General features: G+C 40.7%; 1 long non-coding RNA gene across 4 annotated transcripts in view; it reads right to left on the bottom strand.

Annotated features, from left to right (window-relative positions):
• LOC119495090 overlaps positions 1-10,201 on the bottom strand; it is an 84,031-nt gene extending 73,830 nt beyond the window's left edge. For all 4 annotated transcript variants that reach the window (XR_005208345.1, XR_005208346.1, XR_005208344.1 and 1 more), the window contains exons 1-2: positions 10,042-10,201; positions 9,783-9,832 (exon numbers count right to left, since the gene is read on the bottom strand). This is a non-coding gene — a long non-coding RNA (uncharacterized LOC119495090). The remainder of the gene's footprint in view (positions 1-9,782; positions 9,833-10,041) is intronic.
• Positions 10,202-19,757: the final 9,556 nt, after the last annotated feature.

The raw sequence follows: 19,757 nt of genomic DNA, 5'->3' as shown, positions 1-19,757 counted from the left end.
GGTTGAACCCTCATCGCCTGCGTCAGCTTTAAGAAGTCCTATAACTCATAAAGCTGCAGCCTCTGCAGTAGCTTCTATCTGCTTATCCTGTTTGTTGCAGGTGTAATTATCATTTGAAACAGCAGTTAAATGCTATGCTGTTTGGCAGCTAACACGGTGATCCTGCATATTGGCCCTTCACAGCGGAACATAAACCGAATGCAACAGTTACGGATGAAAACTGATCTTCTCTAATGGCAGAAATCCCAGATCAGGACCGCCTCCAAAATGATATCCAGCCAACAAATGTCAGCCCAGAATCTGTTTGGTTTCTCACTTTCTAGCATTCAGGCTGCCGCTGGCTGTATACTCCAAACTAAATCAAACTTGGCTTGTTTGCACGGGACAAAGCGTAGATTTACATCTACAGTCGCTGCAGTGTGTGTGTGCGAGCTGGCCGGCCAAGTGAGCCAAACCTGTTGATACTTTCACACACACGCGTTTCATTCCCTCAAGTGCGTCCCTGCTGACACACTTTGGGTTTGGAGTTTGGAGAGCTGAGCACTTTTCTCCCTATTCTTCAAGCTTTACACTGTCTCCCAGCTAGAACAGAGCCTCAATATATTAATGCTTATTTATGCTTAAAGAGTATAAACCCAGCGGGTCCGTTTTGTCTCTGGGCAGCAGTCAGTTTGTTGTGCCTCCAGTCAGAACCGAACGTGGTGAAGCATTTCGCTTCAATGCACAGATGGAACCAACTTTGTCATGATCTTAAAATCCCCCACGTTAAAAACTTCCTGTACTCTCGTATTCCTCCGCTATCCGGTGAGGACACCATCAACCACCTGACCAGGAGTTACAGCGAGGACATCGTTTGCCTGCGGTGACATCTTCCATAGCAGTTTGACAAATCACATTCAGCTCCATCTGGACGCTGCTGTCAGCCTGAGAAACAGACGGAAACACACAAGAGGAGGCATATCTTCACTGGGTTTTTTTTTCAGTGCAAATAACAAATGGACTGTGTCTCCTGAGTGCTCACACCTGACAGAGAGAAGCGCAACCAGGAAAGGCGTTTTGTTTCATAATAAGGCGTGAGGAAGCTCAGGTGCACACAGAGAAACCCATCCTCCCCCAGTGCTCCTTCACCACGCAGTGTCACTCTGAATAAAGTCACTCCAGCAGCTGCGGAGGTCTCTCTGCATTAACGGGAGGGTATAAATAAATAGGTAAACTGTGGCAGGAAATATCCGCCCCGTGGATATTCATAGAAGCATTACTCCCTCACATGTTGAGTTAAATTATGAGCAGTTTCACAGAAGCAATGAAGAGCATCTGCTAAAAAACAGATGGTACATTTTGTTCATAATTTTGAAAAATATGACACTTTGTCATGCTGTAGCCCTCCCCAACGTTAAGATATATTCTACTGCTAAACAATAACTGTTCTTCACTATAATTGTAAACAGCCGGTCGATAAATTTCTCTACTTTCCTGCACTTTCCCATCAGTCTGTCTCTTTTTTCTACATCTTCTTATTTGTATGCCTCTGCGTCAGCAACAGACGTGGTTAGGCATTATGTTTTCCGGTTGTCCGTCCGTTCACCTGCACGTACTATTACTTTTATGACTTTTTCCATTCTTGTGAACGTGATATCTCAGGAACGCCCGGAGGGAATTGAAGGTCAAAGATCAAAGGTCAGTGTGATCTCATGTCTGCCCCATTCTTGTAATACACCTGGAGACAAATTTCTTCGCATTTGGCACAAATGTCCACTTGGACTCAAGGATGAACTCATTAGAAGTTGGTGGTCAAAGGTCACTGTGACCTCTTGTTCATCCCACTCTCGTGAAAGCGATATGTCCGGAACGCCTGAAGGGAATTGTATTACATCTGGCACAGACATCCACTTGGACTTGAGGCTGAACTGATTAGATTTTGGTGGTCAAAGGTCAAGATGAAAAAATCCTGTAGTGATGACATTTTGGACATGGATGTAATCTGTAACTTGACTGCAGACCAGAGGAAAACAAAGAGTCAGAGCTGATCTGACGTCTGCTGTCTAGCTGCTGTCTATAAGAGCCGGCTGTCAATCACTCGCAAACTCCGACCAAACGGTCAAACTAGGCCGCACTGATCAAACATTACAACCCTTAAGTAAGAAGAACAACTTCAGTTGAAGATTTAACACCTTGGTGACATTTTTTGTGCAAAAACATTCACAGAGAATTAAACATATCCTTGTGGAAATCTTATGATCTGAAACCTGCATCATAAGACTGAAAGGTACAAGTATCCCCATACACCTCCATCCTCTAACCTTTCTCTCTCCTTTTCAATGTCAGACTACTTTCTTTTTCTAAATCACATCTCCTGCACATAATCCTTTCACGGCAGAGAAATACTGATCTCACAGAGCATATTATTTAGAGATGAAAATCCTGTGCTGTGAAAGAATGAGGATGAACATTAAGGAGTGTAAACTAATCAACAACAAATTACAAGAAAAAAGATCTGACAAACATCCTAGAGAGACGATATGGAGGAAGTTAATTAAAATCAACTTTATGAAAGTTGGATTAACATGACAGCAAAAGCAGAAAAACAAAAACAGTAGGGCTGTCCTCGAACAAAGAAAACACTTGTTTGATTTTGTCGACTAATCGATTAGTTGATTTAAATCGACAGATCTATAAAACGGAGTTTCTCCACAAAGAATCACACTAAAGCACCACTTAAAGTCTTGTGTTTACCAGCGATGTGCTCATAAGTTTCCTGGAAATAAGTCATTCAGCTTGAAAAAAAGCATAAAAAACAACTAATCGACTAAATAAATCTTAGTCAACTAAGACCAAAATCTACTAAGAGGGGGCTGCCCTAAAAAATAGATATGCATGCATGATGAGACAGATGTTTTTGTTGCAGGACGCCTCATAGTTCAGGTATTGATGTATTCTAAAAGGATTTATTCATTATCTTATTTTAAATCTGCTGTTTTGGCTCCACAGAGCCGGCATGGGGATGAATACCGCTGAAAACAGCCCACTTGAGTACCTACTTAAAGCAATTATAATGTATTTTTTTTTAAGGTCGACCTTTATGCGTATGGCAACTGCGTGTCAAACTAAATGGACTTTAGAGAGAGACGGGGTCATCCACACAGACAGACTGCATTCAGAGGAGAAGAAAAACAAAGATGAGGATCGCCGGGGCAACGGATAGTCGTGATCAGACAGACATTAGCGCTGCGTGAGCACAGCATCGACACGCTGGGAGTCCGAACGCATCGGTGGTCTGGAAAAGAAAACACAATTCAAAATCATCCAGCAACGCATTGTGATAGCTAATCAAAACAACTAGAAATTACATTTCTATAGTATTCCAGGCAGCAATTAGGTTTCCAATCAAAACATAAATAGGAAAATAAATTAGTATTGTATAAACATAATCTACAAGGATACAGGGTCGATCGAATACATCGAGTTCGCCTTCATGGTGGATTGGTTTTTAACATGAACGGCATTATTCTGTTTACCCAGCAGTCACTGCAATGAAGAATTGAAGTTCTGAGCTGTTAAGTTCTGTCTCATAGTGTTAAGAAAAAACGTTGCAGTTTTTTGACATCTGATAAGCCTTCACATTTACAGATTTTCTCAAAACTGCCTTCAACGCCATTCAAATTTGAATATATTCCTCCTTTCATAGCCACATTATCCAAACTAGGCCATAGATCTGAGCTAGCAGTCTTCTGATCCCAAGTCAGCACTGATCATTTTGACACTTCTAGTCATTTGGAAAATATCTCAACATTTTACAGTCAGATTGTCATGAAACGTGTTAAACATGTTGATGGATGGTACGCAGTTATTTTGGTGACCCCTGACTTTATTTCTATCGCTCTCGTCAGCTCAAACCAGCTCATTAGTCCACGACAACATCTTGAAAACTAACTTCCAAATGTCCATGATCAATGAAGATGAATACTAATGTTTTTGGTGACCCAAAAGGGCTGCCCCCTCTTAGTTGATAAGTCGTCTAACCGGTCATTTTGGTCTTAAGATTTCTTTAGTCGATTAGTCCTTTTTCATGCTTTTTTCATGCTGACTGACTTATTTCCAAGAAACTTATGAGCACATCTCTGGTAAACACAAGATTTAAAGTATAGCGATGCACCCATTTATCGTCCGAGCATCAGGATCGGTTGATATTCACCTTGTTGACTGCTATCGGACTATTGGCAAATAAGATGAAATTTGCCGATGTTTATCTGTTGTGTTGCATCAATTTTGCGCCGGCTAATTGTTGTGTTGGTAATTTGCGGTCGGTCTCGGACGACAGTAACCAGCTGCTGATTCAGAGGAGAAGCCACTGACTGGACACCACTCGGATGGCGAGAGTATTACACTGTCTCGGAGAAATATCAGCGACGAGAACCTTAATGTTCAATGAAAAATTGAGCAGCAAAACAACGGCTTACAAGATTTATTAAAAACAATCGCTGCAGTCTGAATGAACGAACCTGGTGTGTGCATAATGTGTCACTAGAAGCCCATCAGTTCTAACGAGGGGTGACGCGGCACCCAGTACGTTACAGTGGGAACATCCTCCAGGCCGTGCAGCCCCTGAAACAGTAAGATGTCTTTGTGTCCCTGGCACAAAGGGGGAATAAATAACAGCAAAAACAAAATTTAAAAAAACATTGGTATCGGCCATCGGACAAATTGTTTGATCGGAATCGGCCCAAAATTTTGCAATCGAGGACAGCCCTAGTGACCCCCTGGCTTTTAAGAAGGCTTTAAGAATACTTAAATCATCAGTATATTGTGTTTCTTCATCCCACGTTCTTCTATTGTTGTTTTTAATTACCACTGCAGTCTCTCAAGGACATTAGCGGGGCAATAGGCTTTTAGTTTTGTAATTATGAGTGAAAATTGACAACATAATTTCAACAGCAGTATTGTCCTGAGAACAACCACATGCCAAGAAAAGAAAAATTAACAACTATATAGAGAGAGAGATATGAGTGCAGACTAGTGAATGAGTAAAATGGTAAATTTCTGCTTGCTAGTCAGAAACAATAATTGTCATTTAAACCGGCATTATTTTAAACCCATGAATCACACAAAACAACAGCAGAGCTGCAACGACTGATCTAGTAATTGATTCGTTATCGACCGTTTAACAATTTTGATAATTGATTAATTGGTTTGAATATTTTTTTTAAGAAAAAAAACTCTCTAATTCCAGCTTCTTAAATGTGAATATTTTCTGGTGTCTTTACTCCTCTATGACGGTAAACTGAATATCTTTGAGTTGTGGACAAAACAAGACATTTGAGGACGTCATCTTGAGCTCTGGGAAACACTGATCGACATTTTTCACCATGTTATAGAGCAAACAACGCATCGATTAATCTAGGAAATAATCGACTGATTAATCATCAATGAAAATAATCGTTAGTTGCAGCCCCCTCAAATACATATTTTTTTTACATATCAATACATTATATCACTTGTTAAATTCTGACATTGATCTGGTTCAAAGTGTTCATATTCCTCGTATCATCTAGAAATAAATCAACCTTATTAATAATACGCCCATGATTATTCTCGAAGAATTTACAACTGAACAGATCACTTATCAACTCTCTCTACTTCATCTACTGTGATGAAACTGTCTGCAGTCAGTCAGAGTCTCTCTCAAACCGTCTATCAGGCCAAACTAACTTGTATCTAACAGCTGCAGTCATTTGGAGCAGGTCATCAATGAAAGCAGACAGCTCAATCCATCAAGAAGCTCACGTATTTCACAGCCCCGTGATCTTAAGTCATCTGTCCGCGGCCCCGGAGACAATCACGCTCTCCTCCACAAAACTTTATCTCTGCTTAAAGGTTGAGTCTGAGGGTTATTGGGCCTCGTGCAGGAAGCGATAGAAGAACACATTTCCTCTTACTTTTGCTCGTATCCATGATTTGTTTTTATTTTGTTAGTATCTACTTTCTGGGATTCACCAATGTTTTCTTATTGTTGCTTTTCTGTTAGGTAAGAGAACATTTTACGAGCAGTCGAGAGCACTCTTATCTTACCAAGATAAGAAAAAAAATATCTCCACAGTCTACAAATTGTTTCTTTAACTCAAGGAAACATACGTTTGAAATCTGAGGAACATAAAAAAAAAATGCATGAACATCATATAAATAAATTTAGATTATTATATGTTTTAGAGTGTTTAGGATGATCGGATTATTACATTTCTGTGCTAAAGAAATACTATTGATCCATTGATCCCAATAAAGACTATAAACACCATTGGGTGGTATTGCATACGTTCAGCTTCTGAATAGCGTACATACTGTACTGCTCTTAGATGATTTTTGATTTTCCTGTAACGCCAGTAATGATGCTCTGGAAAATCATTTGTTTACTTAACAGTATCAATAAAACCAATCAATCTATCAATCTATGTATCTAAGTTCTTCTTCCTACAGCAGTTTTTGTTGGCATCTCTACAACTCTCGGGCATAGGGCTGCACGATTATGGCCAAAAATAATAATCACAATTACTTTTGATTCATATTTAGATTTGTATTTACAATTATTCATTGATTTTAGGGACAGCATATTTTTTATTGCACGTTACCATTTAAATAAGCAAAGCACTGTTTTTAAAAAAACATGTTGTGCTACATTCCTGCTAATGTACAAATCTTTGCATCAAAATAAGACTTAAAAAAAAGGTTCTTCTTCAGGTGAGTTCAGTGCATTTACATTTTGTCCGTAAAATACACAGTATATTACTCTTCTACTCTGAAGCTGCAACATCCAGGAAAGTTTTTCACAGGCTCCCGCTGTAGGATGAGCGCACAGCAGCATGACAGCTCCCTAAAAGTCAAGCCAAAACATCTGGATTGCCCCCCCGGTGGGTGGCTGGCTGGCCCTTGATTTGATATGCAACAGAGTTTTCTATGATTGCATTTTAAACATCAAAATCGCAGCAGGGGGCGTTACTCTATACTAATAATAAACAATCGGCCATATGCCTCCAATTTATGATCAAGAGGGATTCATCATTCAGCACACCTTGGTGGGTAAGACTTTTGGTGCATCTGGAGTTGACTTCTCTTATTTTTAACTTTTTCTTTGCAGAAAGCAAAGACAAAATATAAGACAAGTTTAAGAGAATGTTGCTGCATGAGGCCGAATGTCTGTGAGAGAGAACTGGATATTAAAACAACAACTGTGCCTCAGCCCGACACTTCACCCATCTGGTGCAGAGGGACTGTAAGACAGCAGCATGATGTGACAACGGATGTAACGGATGTGCCCACGCTATGGCTGTCCATCCACTGCAAGATTAATTATGATTAATTGCAATTATTTAATCTATATCCATATCTATCCATATTTAAGCACGTATTGAAATTCCATGATACACCACTTTTAATTAAAACATCAGAATCACAGAGCTGTAGGAAGTGAGGCTGCAGTGTGTGTGTGTGTGTGTGTGTGTATGTGTGTAGCTGCGTTTCTACACAGACTGCATCAAATCGAGCTGACAAGGCCTGTCTCTCATATCAGAGGCTTCGTCGAAAGCATCGGAGAAACGCTGTTTCCTTTCGCCGGAAGGAAACAACTAGTGCATCTCACACACACCACGGTGCATCGGTCGATCGATACAAGTTGAAAAAGAAGAGAGCCTGAATGAGCAATTTCAGTCTTTGTGAAGCTGGATTGTCTCATTGGTGGACGAGGAGCAGGTTCAGAGTCCAGAGAATCCTCCTGATTTTGAGATGAAGTTAATGTGTCTGTGTGTGTCTCTTGTGTTCAGAGGCCTGTACTACGAAGCAAGTTCAACATACCCAGCGTATCTTCTCGTTATCTTGCTTAACTAACCCTAACAAACGAGATCACGCTAAGCGGTCCTACGAAGGGGGTTATCAATTCGGTAAATCAACCCAGGGTTTCTCAGTCTGGCTGAGTGCGTTCACATGAACGGGGCGGTGTTTGCAGCACATGACCAATCACAGACATGAACAAGACTACTGACGGACAGAGCGGCACATTTAACAAAGGAAGAGCAAACTATATTAGACAAATACGAAGAAGTTAAACACATAATCCAGGGTAAAATGAACACAGTTGAAGCTGCCAGATGCAGGAAGGACAGCTGGCAAAAGAAAAAACTCCTGATGTGTGAAAGCAAGTAAAATAAATAAATATAAAAACATAATTCAAAGTGGTAGACAGCCACAGCATAGAGCCAGCTGTCTTTCCTGCATTTCTCAGTTTAAACTGTGTTGTTTTCCTTGGATTTATGATTTAAACTTCTTCATATGTGTGTAATATTATCATACAATCTGCCCACTCAGCTCTGATTGGTCAGCAGGCGGTGCTTTTATACGAGTTGATCTCTTATCTGGAACATCACCTGCTCCGGAGCATGTTAGCTATTCATTATAAGTTACCATGGCGATCTACCCCGGTATGAAGCGATCCACCTCCGTAGGACGGAAAACCCAGAATTAACCCTGAAGTTACCTTGTTTCGTAATACAGGCCCCAGGTGTCCACTGCAAGCCCTTCCAGAGCTACTGTATGTTTTCATGTGTAAAGCAAACACATTCTCAGCCCAACTTGTCACATACTGACGCTTTGTCAGAACCCTCTGCGTCACTTTTCGGTCACAATAAACACGTGCTTAATGTTAAACTAAACAAAAACACTTGCTTAGGATTAGGCAACGGATGGGTTTACATTGTAGTTATTGGGAGGCCCAGTGCGTCTCATACCGCCGCTAAAGGGTGCTTTGTGCGTCAGCATCGAACGCCGACGGCCGTGACAAAACCTCGGTATTTGACGCCCTGGGAATGAGAACAGGTTGGTAGGTGGAAACAATGATCAAACACGGTACCTATTTCTTAAAAATGTATATTACTGTATGTATATTACATATTACTCACAATGAGTATATCATTATTATGATAAGAGAACATGCGCTATTTTGAGCTATTTAGTGTGGTTTTAATCATTTTGGGTGACAGGAGAAAGTATTAGTGAGATAAATTAATTTCCATAGGATTTGCCTTATAAGGGGCAAAAAAAGCAAACACTGTCACTTAAGCAGCTGCCCATTATTGAAGATGAAGTATCCCACAGCACTGAAACGCAACACACAAAAAGTCATAGCCACAGAATTGCAGAGCAACCTACAAACTTTTCACTATATGTAGTCACTGCTTCTCAAACATGGGTATAAAAAGAAGAAGAGGAAACTGTGAATACCAAATATGTTATGTAAATACACTTAAGCCTTTCCTGCTTATGGGTGTCTAAGATGATATCTATTTGCTCAGAGTACACAGACAGTAATTGTATTTGGGAAAAAAAAAAAATGCTATCCGCTCCTCTTGATGCCAGATGTAGAGATTAAAATGTTTGCCAAAAATAATAAATGATAAACTCCTTCATCCCCTCAGTATAACACTGGCACATACATCCATTGTTTGTGCTTGCTTGCTTACTAGTTTACAGGAGTTATCATCCGCTGTGTGGGAGACGGTCCCTGAAGGTTTCATAGAAAAGCTCAGGGAAGAAACCAACCAGTCTTCTCTCTGGAAGTGTTTTCTCTTTTCTCCTGTTTGAACACATCTGATAGCAAACCATTTTTATCTTTTCTACATTCAAAATCCTCTGGAGACAAATTCACTCACATCCACAGCCAAGAGATGACAAAGAACCAGATGGGAATGTATTAGAAAAAACATTCAGTCAGACAGCATCACTTCCTCTTCCTGTGAATCCACCTTCACCTGAGTGACGTCTTCAGGTGGACACTTCTGGTTTTCAGGAGCCTCTTTCTGTGTAGCCTGTGTGAAGGAAACAAGTTTGCAAACATTAGCTCGGTCTGAAGTTGATAAATCACCTCCTATCACAATATGTTGCGGAAATGTTCATCCTGCAGTCCAGTTAACCTCTCCTCCCCTCTGCTGTCATCTCTGCCCAAACACCTCACACATCACAAACACTGACATTAAAACACTCTCAAACAATTAGTAAACACACCTTCTCCTGTTTACAGTTAATATGTTCCTTCTTCCTCTCCTCCTTACTTTCTTTTTGGTTTCTTATGGTGCCTCGACGTCACGTAAATGGGACGCAAACAGAACTGGGTGATTAGACTGGTTGTGATTGAACCTGAGTGCAGGTGTGTGGACTGAACCATGTGTGTCTTCACCAGAGGGGTGCCAGGAGGGGCAGAGGACCTGTAATATTTATTACATAATGTCAAATTCAGTCTCTTAACCTGTTTATTCTGCAAATATTACTGAAGCTTATATTTATAAACAATATATTTTTTTCGTTTTCATTTACTACAGGAAGAAGGGGAATGTTTTAAACAGTTTTTAACAGTGTTAAGTCAGTTTATACCTAATGATATTTATCATGACAGGAGGTTTCACTCTGACCAAAATTCAGGGAGCATCAATTCTGCAGAGTATTCATAGAAACCCTTTTGTACTTTGTGACACAGACTAGACTAATAAAACCAGTAGTGGATGAAGTACCAAAAAGCCACACTTGAGTAAAAGTACAGATATCTAACTAGAAAATAACTTTAGTAGAAGTTAAAGTCACCTATTAGAATATTACATGAGTAAAAGTCTTAAAGTGTTTGATATTTTACTGTTGGCCCACCTGACTTTCTGTGATTAAATCAGCATATATATATATATATATATATACATATATATATATATATACAGTATATATTCATGCCATCCCTTAAAGTCTCCGTGCATCATCTTGTCACCCCATGAATATTTCTCTAGATCCGCCACTGCTTGTGTGTACAGGTAATTCAAGTTGTTGGTACCTTTATCAGTTCGTTTTTAGGTGTTTGCGGTCTGTAATCTTAAAATTATATTTTGTCAGGCTGCGATTCTGACTGGCGCCCCGCCAGCGAGCGCTACAATATGATGTATTGTCTCGCCCTTTACAGGAAAACAGCACTACAGGAAATAGAAAAAGTTCAGAAGCATATTGAATGTCACCAAAACATCCACAAAGTTGAAGCAATATAAAAGCTTTCCTCTCTGATATCCACTTTAGAAATTGTTGCTCTGAATGTCATACTAGATACGGGGGGAAAAGTGTTTTTATGGAAGGAACGTTTTGAAAAACAATCCAAGATGTCATCGAGCAACATCCCCAAGGCTTGATCAACTGATTTAACGTGAAAGAGTGGTCTGAAGCCCTTTTATTGTCTCAAACATAAGTAGAAAATGTGATTAAACACTTGTATAACATCTTTAGGTTGCAGCATTTTAACTCTAATATTCCAGCATTAAGTGTAACTTGCATAATGGCTCTTTGTCCCACTGCATGTCAGAAGATAATCTGCTTTAGGGGAGAAGGTGCTCACTTTGATTAATTAGATTATTGGGAAAGAGGTCCCTCTTACAGCAAAAATATGCATTTTGAATATTCATCCTGAGGCCTTCATGATCTCCAGAGATGGAAGAGAGAAAAAAGCTGTAAAATGTCCATGTTGGCTGAGTCGGATGACTTCCTGCCTTTGCTTTAGAAAAGATGATCTATGTGGAAACTTTCTACATTTTTTGGGAGAGCAATAATGGTGAAGCACTTGACTTGCAGTATGCGGTACGATATGAGAGTGGATGATGCATAAATTTCACCTTATTCAGGGAATGGGGTGTGAACTATATTGTATTATTATTGCATGCATTTTACATTGATTTTCCTTCCCAGGGTAATCTCAAGGGTCACATTGTAATGCAATCAGGGCTGTAGCGTGATGGTTTCTTTTTAGGTGTGATAGTCTTTATAGTCCTTAAAGGCGACTGTGCATTTTAAACCATCATGCAGCGAGAAATACTTTACAATAACTGTAACTGAACAATGGAATGAACATCAATCCTGTTAAAAAAGTTTTGCTTGTTGTCTGGTTAATAACATTTCTGAGGTAAGTGGAGTTGTGTGCACTGGATTTTATATTTTAGTTATTGCCTGAGCCCTGATAGCTGCACTCGCAGGCAGCGGGAGCTCAAATAAAGACCGAGGGAAGTCTGGGTGAAGTGCAACAAGCTCGAACAAACGAGGCAGCCGGAGTGAACGCGAGCACGGAGATTCAGCTGGTGTTCGGCTGACGTGCGTGTGGTGCTCATGACTGATTATTTCTTGGAACACTGATTGTTGAAATGCTTTCAGTTTCTCAGCGTCTCATTAGAATCATTCAGCGTTAAAAGAGCGTCAGGTAATCTGACCTCGGTTGGCCTCCTGAAAGCCAGAAATGCCAGCAGCAGCTGCTGGTCTTTAACGGTTGATAAACAACTCTGTCAGACACGCTGAGCTCATTTCATGACGCTGGGCAGTAAATCAGTTCAGTTCGGTTCATTATTATATTCTTTATTGTACATGCTGTGATGTTCTGTTCATAGCGGTCTTTTTTATTTCAAATCATTCAGTTTAAAACTTCAGAGAATGGACTGAAACTCTGCAGAGACTGAAAATGAATTGATGCAGATAAATTAAAAGATAGGAAAAGAACGTACCCTTCCCCTTTCTGTTTACATTCCTGTTGCTTTTGCGACAGCTACCGTGTTTCAAAATCACAATACATGGCTAAAAGTATATGGACACCCCTCCGCATATAGCATTTTTGTGTTCTTTAGGTCTGAGAACTTTCCTGGTCTGATCTGAAGTACCTTAGCTCCATAGTAGCCATTTCATTGTCGTGAGACCATTTCTTGAAACGTGACCTCACTGTATAAAATGACCTGTGGTGACCTCTAGGATAATCACAGCTTCATGAAACTTTACAACCACAAACTAAAGTCCTAGCGCATTCGGAGGACGGATGGCTTCCCTAGCTAGATTGACAATAAGGGGGTTTATGAGCAGTTTCCAGAAAAGAAGCGCTCGCCATCCAGTCACCGAAAAAAGCATTTCTTGCAGAAATCTCCAAATGTCAAACGTTTTTCAAACCAAATCACAGCATGGCTTTTTTCTATGGTGTTCCTCAAGTTCTTGGTGTGTTAATGTGGTATTTTTTATCATTTTTTGAGTGGTAACATTTTTTTTGATTTAGCACCAAAAATGTATGCAACAATTTATGAGACATATAGAGCATGGGAATGACCATCACAATTTATTTCAATTGATTAATTCCTTTATTAATTCATTTCTATTTCTTATAAATTTGACACACAGTGCTGAGCTGCACCTCGAATTAATCTCCAGGTTCCCAGCTTTCAGATGATGTACACCACTTCTATGTGACATCTACTGTTGACTTTTTATCTTCCCCTTAACATCCCATGTTCCCCTCTAAAAGAGAGGGCGGCATGGTAAGGGGTTAATGCTACAGCATACAACAATGTTTTAGACAAAAGCGTGCTTCATGCAGTGGCCCCCGTGCACAAAGCCAGACTCCATATAACAATGTTTTTCCCACTTTGGTGTGGAAGAACTTGCCTGGCCTGCACCGAGCCCTGACCTCGACCACATCCACCACTTTTTCTCTGTTTCTCTTTCTCTTAATTGGTGCTTTCAGGCTGCACTTTAGCTGTCCACACCTCAATTTGGGGTACTTGTTTCAAATTTTCCCCAGCACTCAGACAAGAAAAATAACACCAATCAAATCACAAATTGTGTTATTATTAAAGTTACTTCATGCTTTAGTTTGGCCAAGGACTCCTGAACTGCAAAGTCTAGAATCGCAGACATGAAATATATTAAAACTGAGCATTATTTGGGAAATTGAAAGTGTGGAAATTTCAATTGTCAGGAAACAAAATATTATAATTAACAGTGTCAGTAAATCAATGAACAAAACATTGATTTACATGAATGAATGCATGAAGGGTAATAGAGAGGAGGCTGAGGGAGACAGTGTACAATGTGACATGATGGAAACAACAACAATAGTTTGATGAAGATGGATGATGATGGACGTGATAAACGAGCATGCAAATTGAAAACCGAGCGATCGGTTGTTGCTGTTATCGGAAGCTGAAGGCATGAATTACAGAATCACAGAGACGAGATCTGAATGATAAAAGGAGTCTTTGTAGTAAACCATCTTTGTGTCTTTGTTTTTGTGCTTCTGCTGCCCATATTTGGATCATAAACCCAGTTCCATACTTTATGTTTACTTTAAAATGGCTCTCATAAAGCTCATTAGATGTTTAATACACTCTCAAATGGCCTTTATGGCTTTAGGTTTTTGGAGTTGTGAGACATTACTGAGCTGATATAGGGAAACATTGGCTGTTTTTATGTCCTCAACAAAGGTTGGGTAAGAAGCACAGAGGGGAGTGAAATTACCTATACTTTAATGGCTCATATGGTACATTTCCACAGCATTAATTCAGTACAACAATGGAGTCAATCCTTTGAGCAAAAATAGACTATTCACCACTGAATTCATATTGCTTCTACCAATGAAACACTCCTTACAGAAGTTTCTAATTGAAAGCCATGAAAATGAAAGGATTGTGCACTTTTGTTGGGATGTTTTTGAACGAAAACGTCTGTGAAGGAACGAACTGAACAAGAAATTGTCAAAGTATAAGAGATTCATTCATTATTAGTTTATAAAAACACAATTTCTGTCTCTGTACTGGAGGTGTTAAGTTTGCATTATAGTAATAAAGACCTGTCTCTAATATGGCTTATTTCAAATAAAGGCCTTGTCCACTCTATATTTCTGATAATTTACTGATTCATATGGGGCCTTTAGATTGCTCTCTCAGGGTTGGAAGTGAGTTGCTGCCCCAAGCGAAGGAGTTCAAGTATCTCGGGGTGTTGTAAACAAGTGAGGGTGAAATGGAGCATGAGATGGACAGGTGGATTGATGATGCGGGCGTTGTACCGGACTGTTGTGGTGAAGAGGGAGCTGAGCCAGAAGGCGAAGCTCACGATTTATCGGTCCATCTACGTTCCAACCCTCACCTGCGGTCATGAGCTTTGGGTAGTGACCGAAAGAATGAGATCGCACATACAAGCGGTCAAAATCCTCCGCAGGGTGGCTGGGTTCAGTCTTAGAGATATAGGCTGAGGAGCTCAGACATCCAGAGGGAGCTCGGAGTAGAGCCACTGCTCCTTCGTGTCAAAAGAGGCCAGTTGAGGTGGTTCGGGCATCCGATCAGGATCTGAACGCCTCCCTTTGGAGCTTTCCCGGGCACGTTCAACTGGTAAGAGACAGACTGGTAAACCCAGAAAACATTTAGTCAGTACAGACTAAATGGTGTGAAATGACACGTCAAAAAGCAAGAACGACGTTGTGATAGCACACGTAATGACTTAAGAAATTCATACCCCATTTGGTGAGACCAGGCCCAGTAGAACCGTTGCATTGTCTTGTTTTTCTCAAAGGAACTCTGAAAAAAATCAAAAACTCATTTGCAATTTTTCTCCATCTTCCTTTTCTTCTCTTTCCGGAACATTTCCCTGAATCATGCTCAGTCTCCTCAGACGAACTCCTGAGGCCAAAAAATCCTTCTTCATTCATAAAATTCAATGAAGTGTGAAGCGTGTTCTTCAGATTAATGGAAAAGCGACTTCACAGATGTAATGTAATTACATCCAATTATCCCGACACTAATTAACATGACAACATAGAGGGATCGCTGCCCGCTCCGTTCAGTTAATATGCACCAGGAAAACATTATTCATCGCATTGTTGTCTTCCCACTGAATGCTTTCTGTCCTCAGTGTTTGTGTTCAATCTTTTCTTATAATCATTTTATTGTGCTTCTTTGTGTTGGTGTGTGATTATGTTGTGAATACCACAATATTTGTGCTTTTTAATGTTTTGTCCCCATAGTGTTACCAGGTCAAAACCGAATACTTAATTGTCTTTAAAGTCAAATCTGAAGTCCTCAAAATTGCAGCTACAGTTCTGGTATTCACTCATATAAATGCTGATTGAGTCTCAGGATCTTAATCTACTATCTTCCACTAAACGTTTGTTGTGGCGATGCTGATGCACCTGTGTGTGTGTGTGGAAACAACTGGTGCCCATCAATCCAGCTGTGCACTCAGGGCTCTGTGTGCATACAAACCAGGTTGCCCTGGGCAGAATGTCTTAGTGCACCTGGCCTCATAAATATGGATTCACAACAGCAGTGCTGCCCAAAAGAAGAGGACCACTGTGGCCACTCACATGGGGAAATTTGCCATATTTACTAAAAGACCTTCATCACTAATGAACGCTAATGAGCTTCTTATATATGCATGAGAGAAGACAAATACTGCAGGAATGAGTCCTAAAACCCGGAAATTAGTTAGTATTTTAGCTCTTCTTATAGGCACAAGGTTCCATTTAAGCGCCGGTATGAAACTAACTGGTCGTTCCATTAACTACAATGTAAACTTACCCGCGGCGACAATAAACGTTCAGAGAAAGTGTGCCGGGAGTGTTAAATTATAGTTTAAAGAGTGAAAAGACACAGTGTGGGTGGGAGGGGAGGTGCATGGGTCCAACAAACACAAGGCTCACATTGCGTGCTTGTTTGTGTCATGTTTTCACAACGTTCAGTGTCATTTTCACTGTACAAACGTAGCAGTTTTAAGCCCAACCCAAGGCCCCAGGAAGAGCGCCGGTCGTCGATCCCAACTTTCGTAGTGGCCAAACGGTGGTACTGTAATGTCTGTGTCAGTCACGTGATGTATTGGGCTCAAAAAGTATTTTTCCCATAAACTTACATTGGGAAAGGCACGTCTGTAACTCAGCGGATCATTTTTTTTTTTAGCTGAATCAACTTCCCAGTATGAACACCTAAATAACCCTTATTTAAAAAATTACGTTTTTAAAGTTGTAAAATTAACTCATAGCCGAATCCAGAGTTATTTCCCTTTCTAGACCAAGACCGAGGCTGGAGCACAAGCCGTGACAACGGCCTGACGTTGGGACCCCTTGACCGAGTCATGTGACCAAGAGGATGCTACTGCGCATGTTCCAAGATCCGGGTACTTCTCCAGGCGGAAGTCAAGCCATTTAGGCTTCATGCGCCACTTAGCAGCTTTCATAGGAATGAACGGAGCCTCGCCTCCAACGCTGTATCCAGTTCTCTTAATACATCCATGGCCCAACCATGTAGTTCTTTCCTAAACTTAACTATAGCGGTTTTATTGCCTGAACTATAAAGTGATGCCAAGGGACGTGACAAAGCAGCGGTATGTGGCAAGTTGGGATGAGAATTGCCTGAGACATTTTTTCATCCCAGTCTGTCAAAACTCCACTTATCTGTGATGTTTGTGGTTGTCATGCAGCTGTCGTATTCGTTGCCTCTCTTTAATGCTCACCCATCAGGTTAATTCTGGCAGCGAGGGAGAGATGACACGAGTAGTGGTTGTCAAACGAGAAGTGATGCAAACAGTCGTCGTGCGATGAAGACATTTTCTAATTTGCTTAAATTACTTTTCATGACTTTGTTTCCACATGAGCTCCGGGGATAAAAACATGCTTATTTTATGAGAGTCACAACGTAATTTGAAAACAGACGAAATGATCAGATGCCAGCGTGTTTGCTGAAGGCCGTCCATAGGGCACGTCGCTTCAGTCACCGCTGCTCCGTCTGACTGAATTTAAACTGCTGTTTACGGAAAGCATGCAAACAAGTCAAAGCTCCGATAGGTCCATTAAAAGTAATTCCATGCAAATATTATGGACTTTTAAACATCTGAGTCATATTCTGACCTAACGTCCTTCACCAATACCGTTGAACAAATATCTCCCATGATGCGTGAAATTTAAATTCCTCTTAATATTGACCCTTCAAAGAAGTGACATTCCCTGTGAGAGGAAAAAAAAAAGCAAAGAGAGGAGCGAGGGAGGAACAGATTGGTAATTAACACTGCTGTCTTATGCCAAGCCATTAGGACCCACACTTTAGACACCAGCACTGCTCTGCAGAGCAGAATATAAGACAACAGTCATTAACGCTGAGTCAAATTTGATTTAGTCTGCTTTAAATTTCTCCATTAACCCTCCCAAAATGGAGAGGGTTTGGGCTTTATGGCTTGGCTGTGGGGCATGAAATGAGACCTTAACCACTAACCACTTTGGTACGTCATTAACAGAAAGACACGGAAAGTCTCCGGAGAGACATTATTGCTTTTTTGTATTAAGCCCAAATGTGTGTGTGAGCTAGATTTTTAGCGGTCTTTAAAGAGGTCATGTGATGTTAATTTCACTAACTTTGCGTGCACTTCTAAAGGACTATGCAGAAAGGCGAAATTTCTCTGGGTTTTTTTTCACATTACTGCACATTAGAGACGTTAGAGACGCCTACTCTACAATACAATCCTCCTTACTGCCGGAAATTGGCAAATGAAAAACGACCGAAGGTAACAGTTGAAATGTCCACAGTGACCACCCTGAGACATGACGCTGTGGTCAGAGTCAAAAGAGCAAGTGGACATGCTGGAGCTCACTGTTCTCTGGGAAGACCGGAGGGAAGAAGCCAATGAGATGAAGAGGGCAAAGTATGAAGACCTGGTGTTGGAGTGTCGCTGCCTAAACCTAAATTGAAAACAGAAGTCTATTTTGCCATACGACGCAAACATAAACACCTGCAATCATCATTTTGTCTTAAGTGCTCCTTTTTAAGAATATGATATTTTTTGCATGCCTGCTCTTACGCGGAGCTGCCTTGTGTTCTTTTCTTTCGCATTTTCTGATTGCTGTATGATGGTATTTATCTTGCTGTATGATGGCGTGTCAATATACTCTCGTTACATGCATGTAACGAGAGTATATTGACACGCCATCGTCTAAAAGTAACGCAGGAAGAGGGGGACCCCGGATGTCGGTCTCTGATGCCGAGGGGCACTCAACGAACGCCGGTGTTTGAGTAGCTGGGAGTGAGAATGTGTTGTTTTTTCGCTCTTCAAACTACGTCACCATGCTCCCCAACCACTTTATTATTGACGCGGATGGGTTTACATTGTACTTACTTGAAAGCCCGGTGTATTTGATGCCCTGGGAATGAGGACGGGCTGACTATGCAGTGGGAGCGGGATATATTTGATTCACAGGCAGGTCCCTCGGCAAAGTGCTCAGTCTCCTGGGAATGATAGTATGAAAAGGAGCGCCGCTGAAGCAGCAAAAAAGATCCTCCAGATGGCTGTGGATCAAACGGAGCGAGCTGTTAAGTGAAAGTGCTACTGAGATACAAGCAAGGGCTTGATCGACACGGGTTTGGTCGCCTGGGTGTGGATGTCTCAAAACACCAAATGTCCCCAGGTTACATCACTGATGATGTGTCCAGTGCATCCAAAGATGTATGTTACAACCTCAAAGTAAAGTTGTATAAGAGGATGTTTTTTCAGCAATGTACCCTGGGATCAGTGCAGGTGCTGTGAGTGGAGGAGCTTTTGTTTTTCGTCTCATCTGACTGCTTTAATATCAGGATAACTTTAAAACTTGTTGGCAGATTTTAATTAAATTTGATGGAAAGTTAGCGCACAGCTCCACAGAAAAGAGATTAGCTTGAGGTGTGTAATCCTGATCTGGGATTTTCGGAAGGATTTCGTTAATGTTTTATTTGTTCGTCTATCTGGATCATTTCCTCCATTAATTATGGTTCTGAACTGATTGATGGATGCAGTGTGAGTGACTGATTTAATGGCTGCCAGACATGAATATTGTATCCGGGGGGCATTAAATACTAGTCTGCTGCTGTCACATCATGTCACACTGTGATTCACAGTTTTGGTTTTAAGGACTTTTTGCAGCAGAAAGAATTACAGAG

Source organism: Sebastes umbrosus, chromosome 10 (genome assembly GCF_015220745.1).
Source record: "Sebastes umbrosus isolate fSebUmb1 chromosome 10, fSebUmb1.pri, whole genome shotgun sequence".
Classification (NCBI taxonomy): Eukaryota; Metazoa; Chordata; class Actinopteri; order Perciformes; family Sebastidae; genus Sebastes; species Sebastes umbrosus.
The sequence above is the reverse complement of the archived record's forward strand: the minus strand, read 5'-3'. Positions and strand labels throughout refer to the sequence as shown.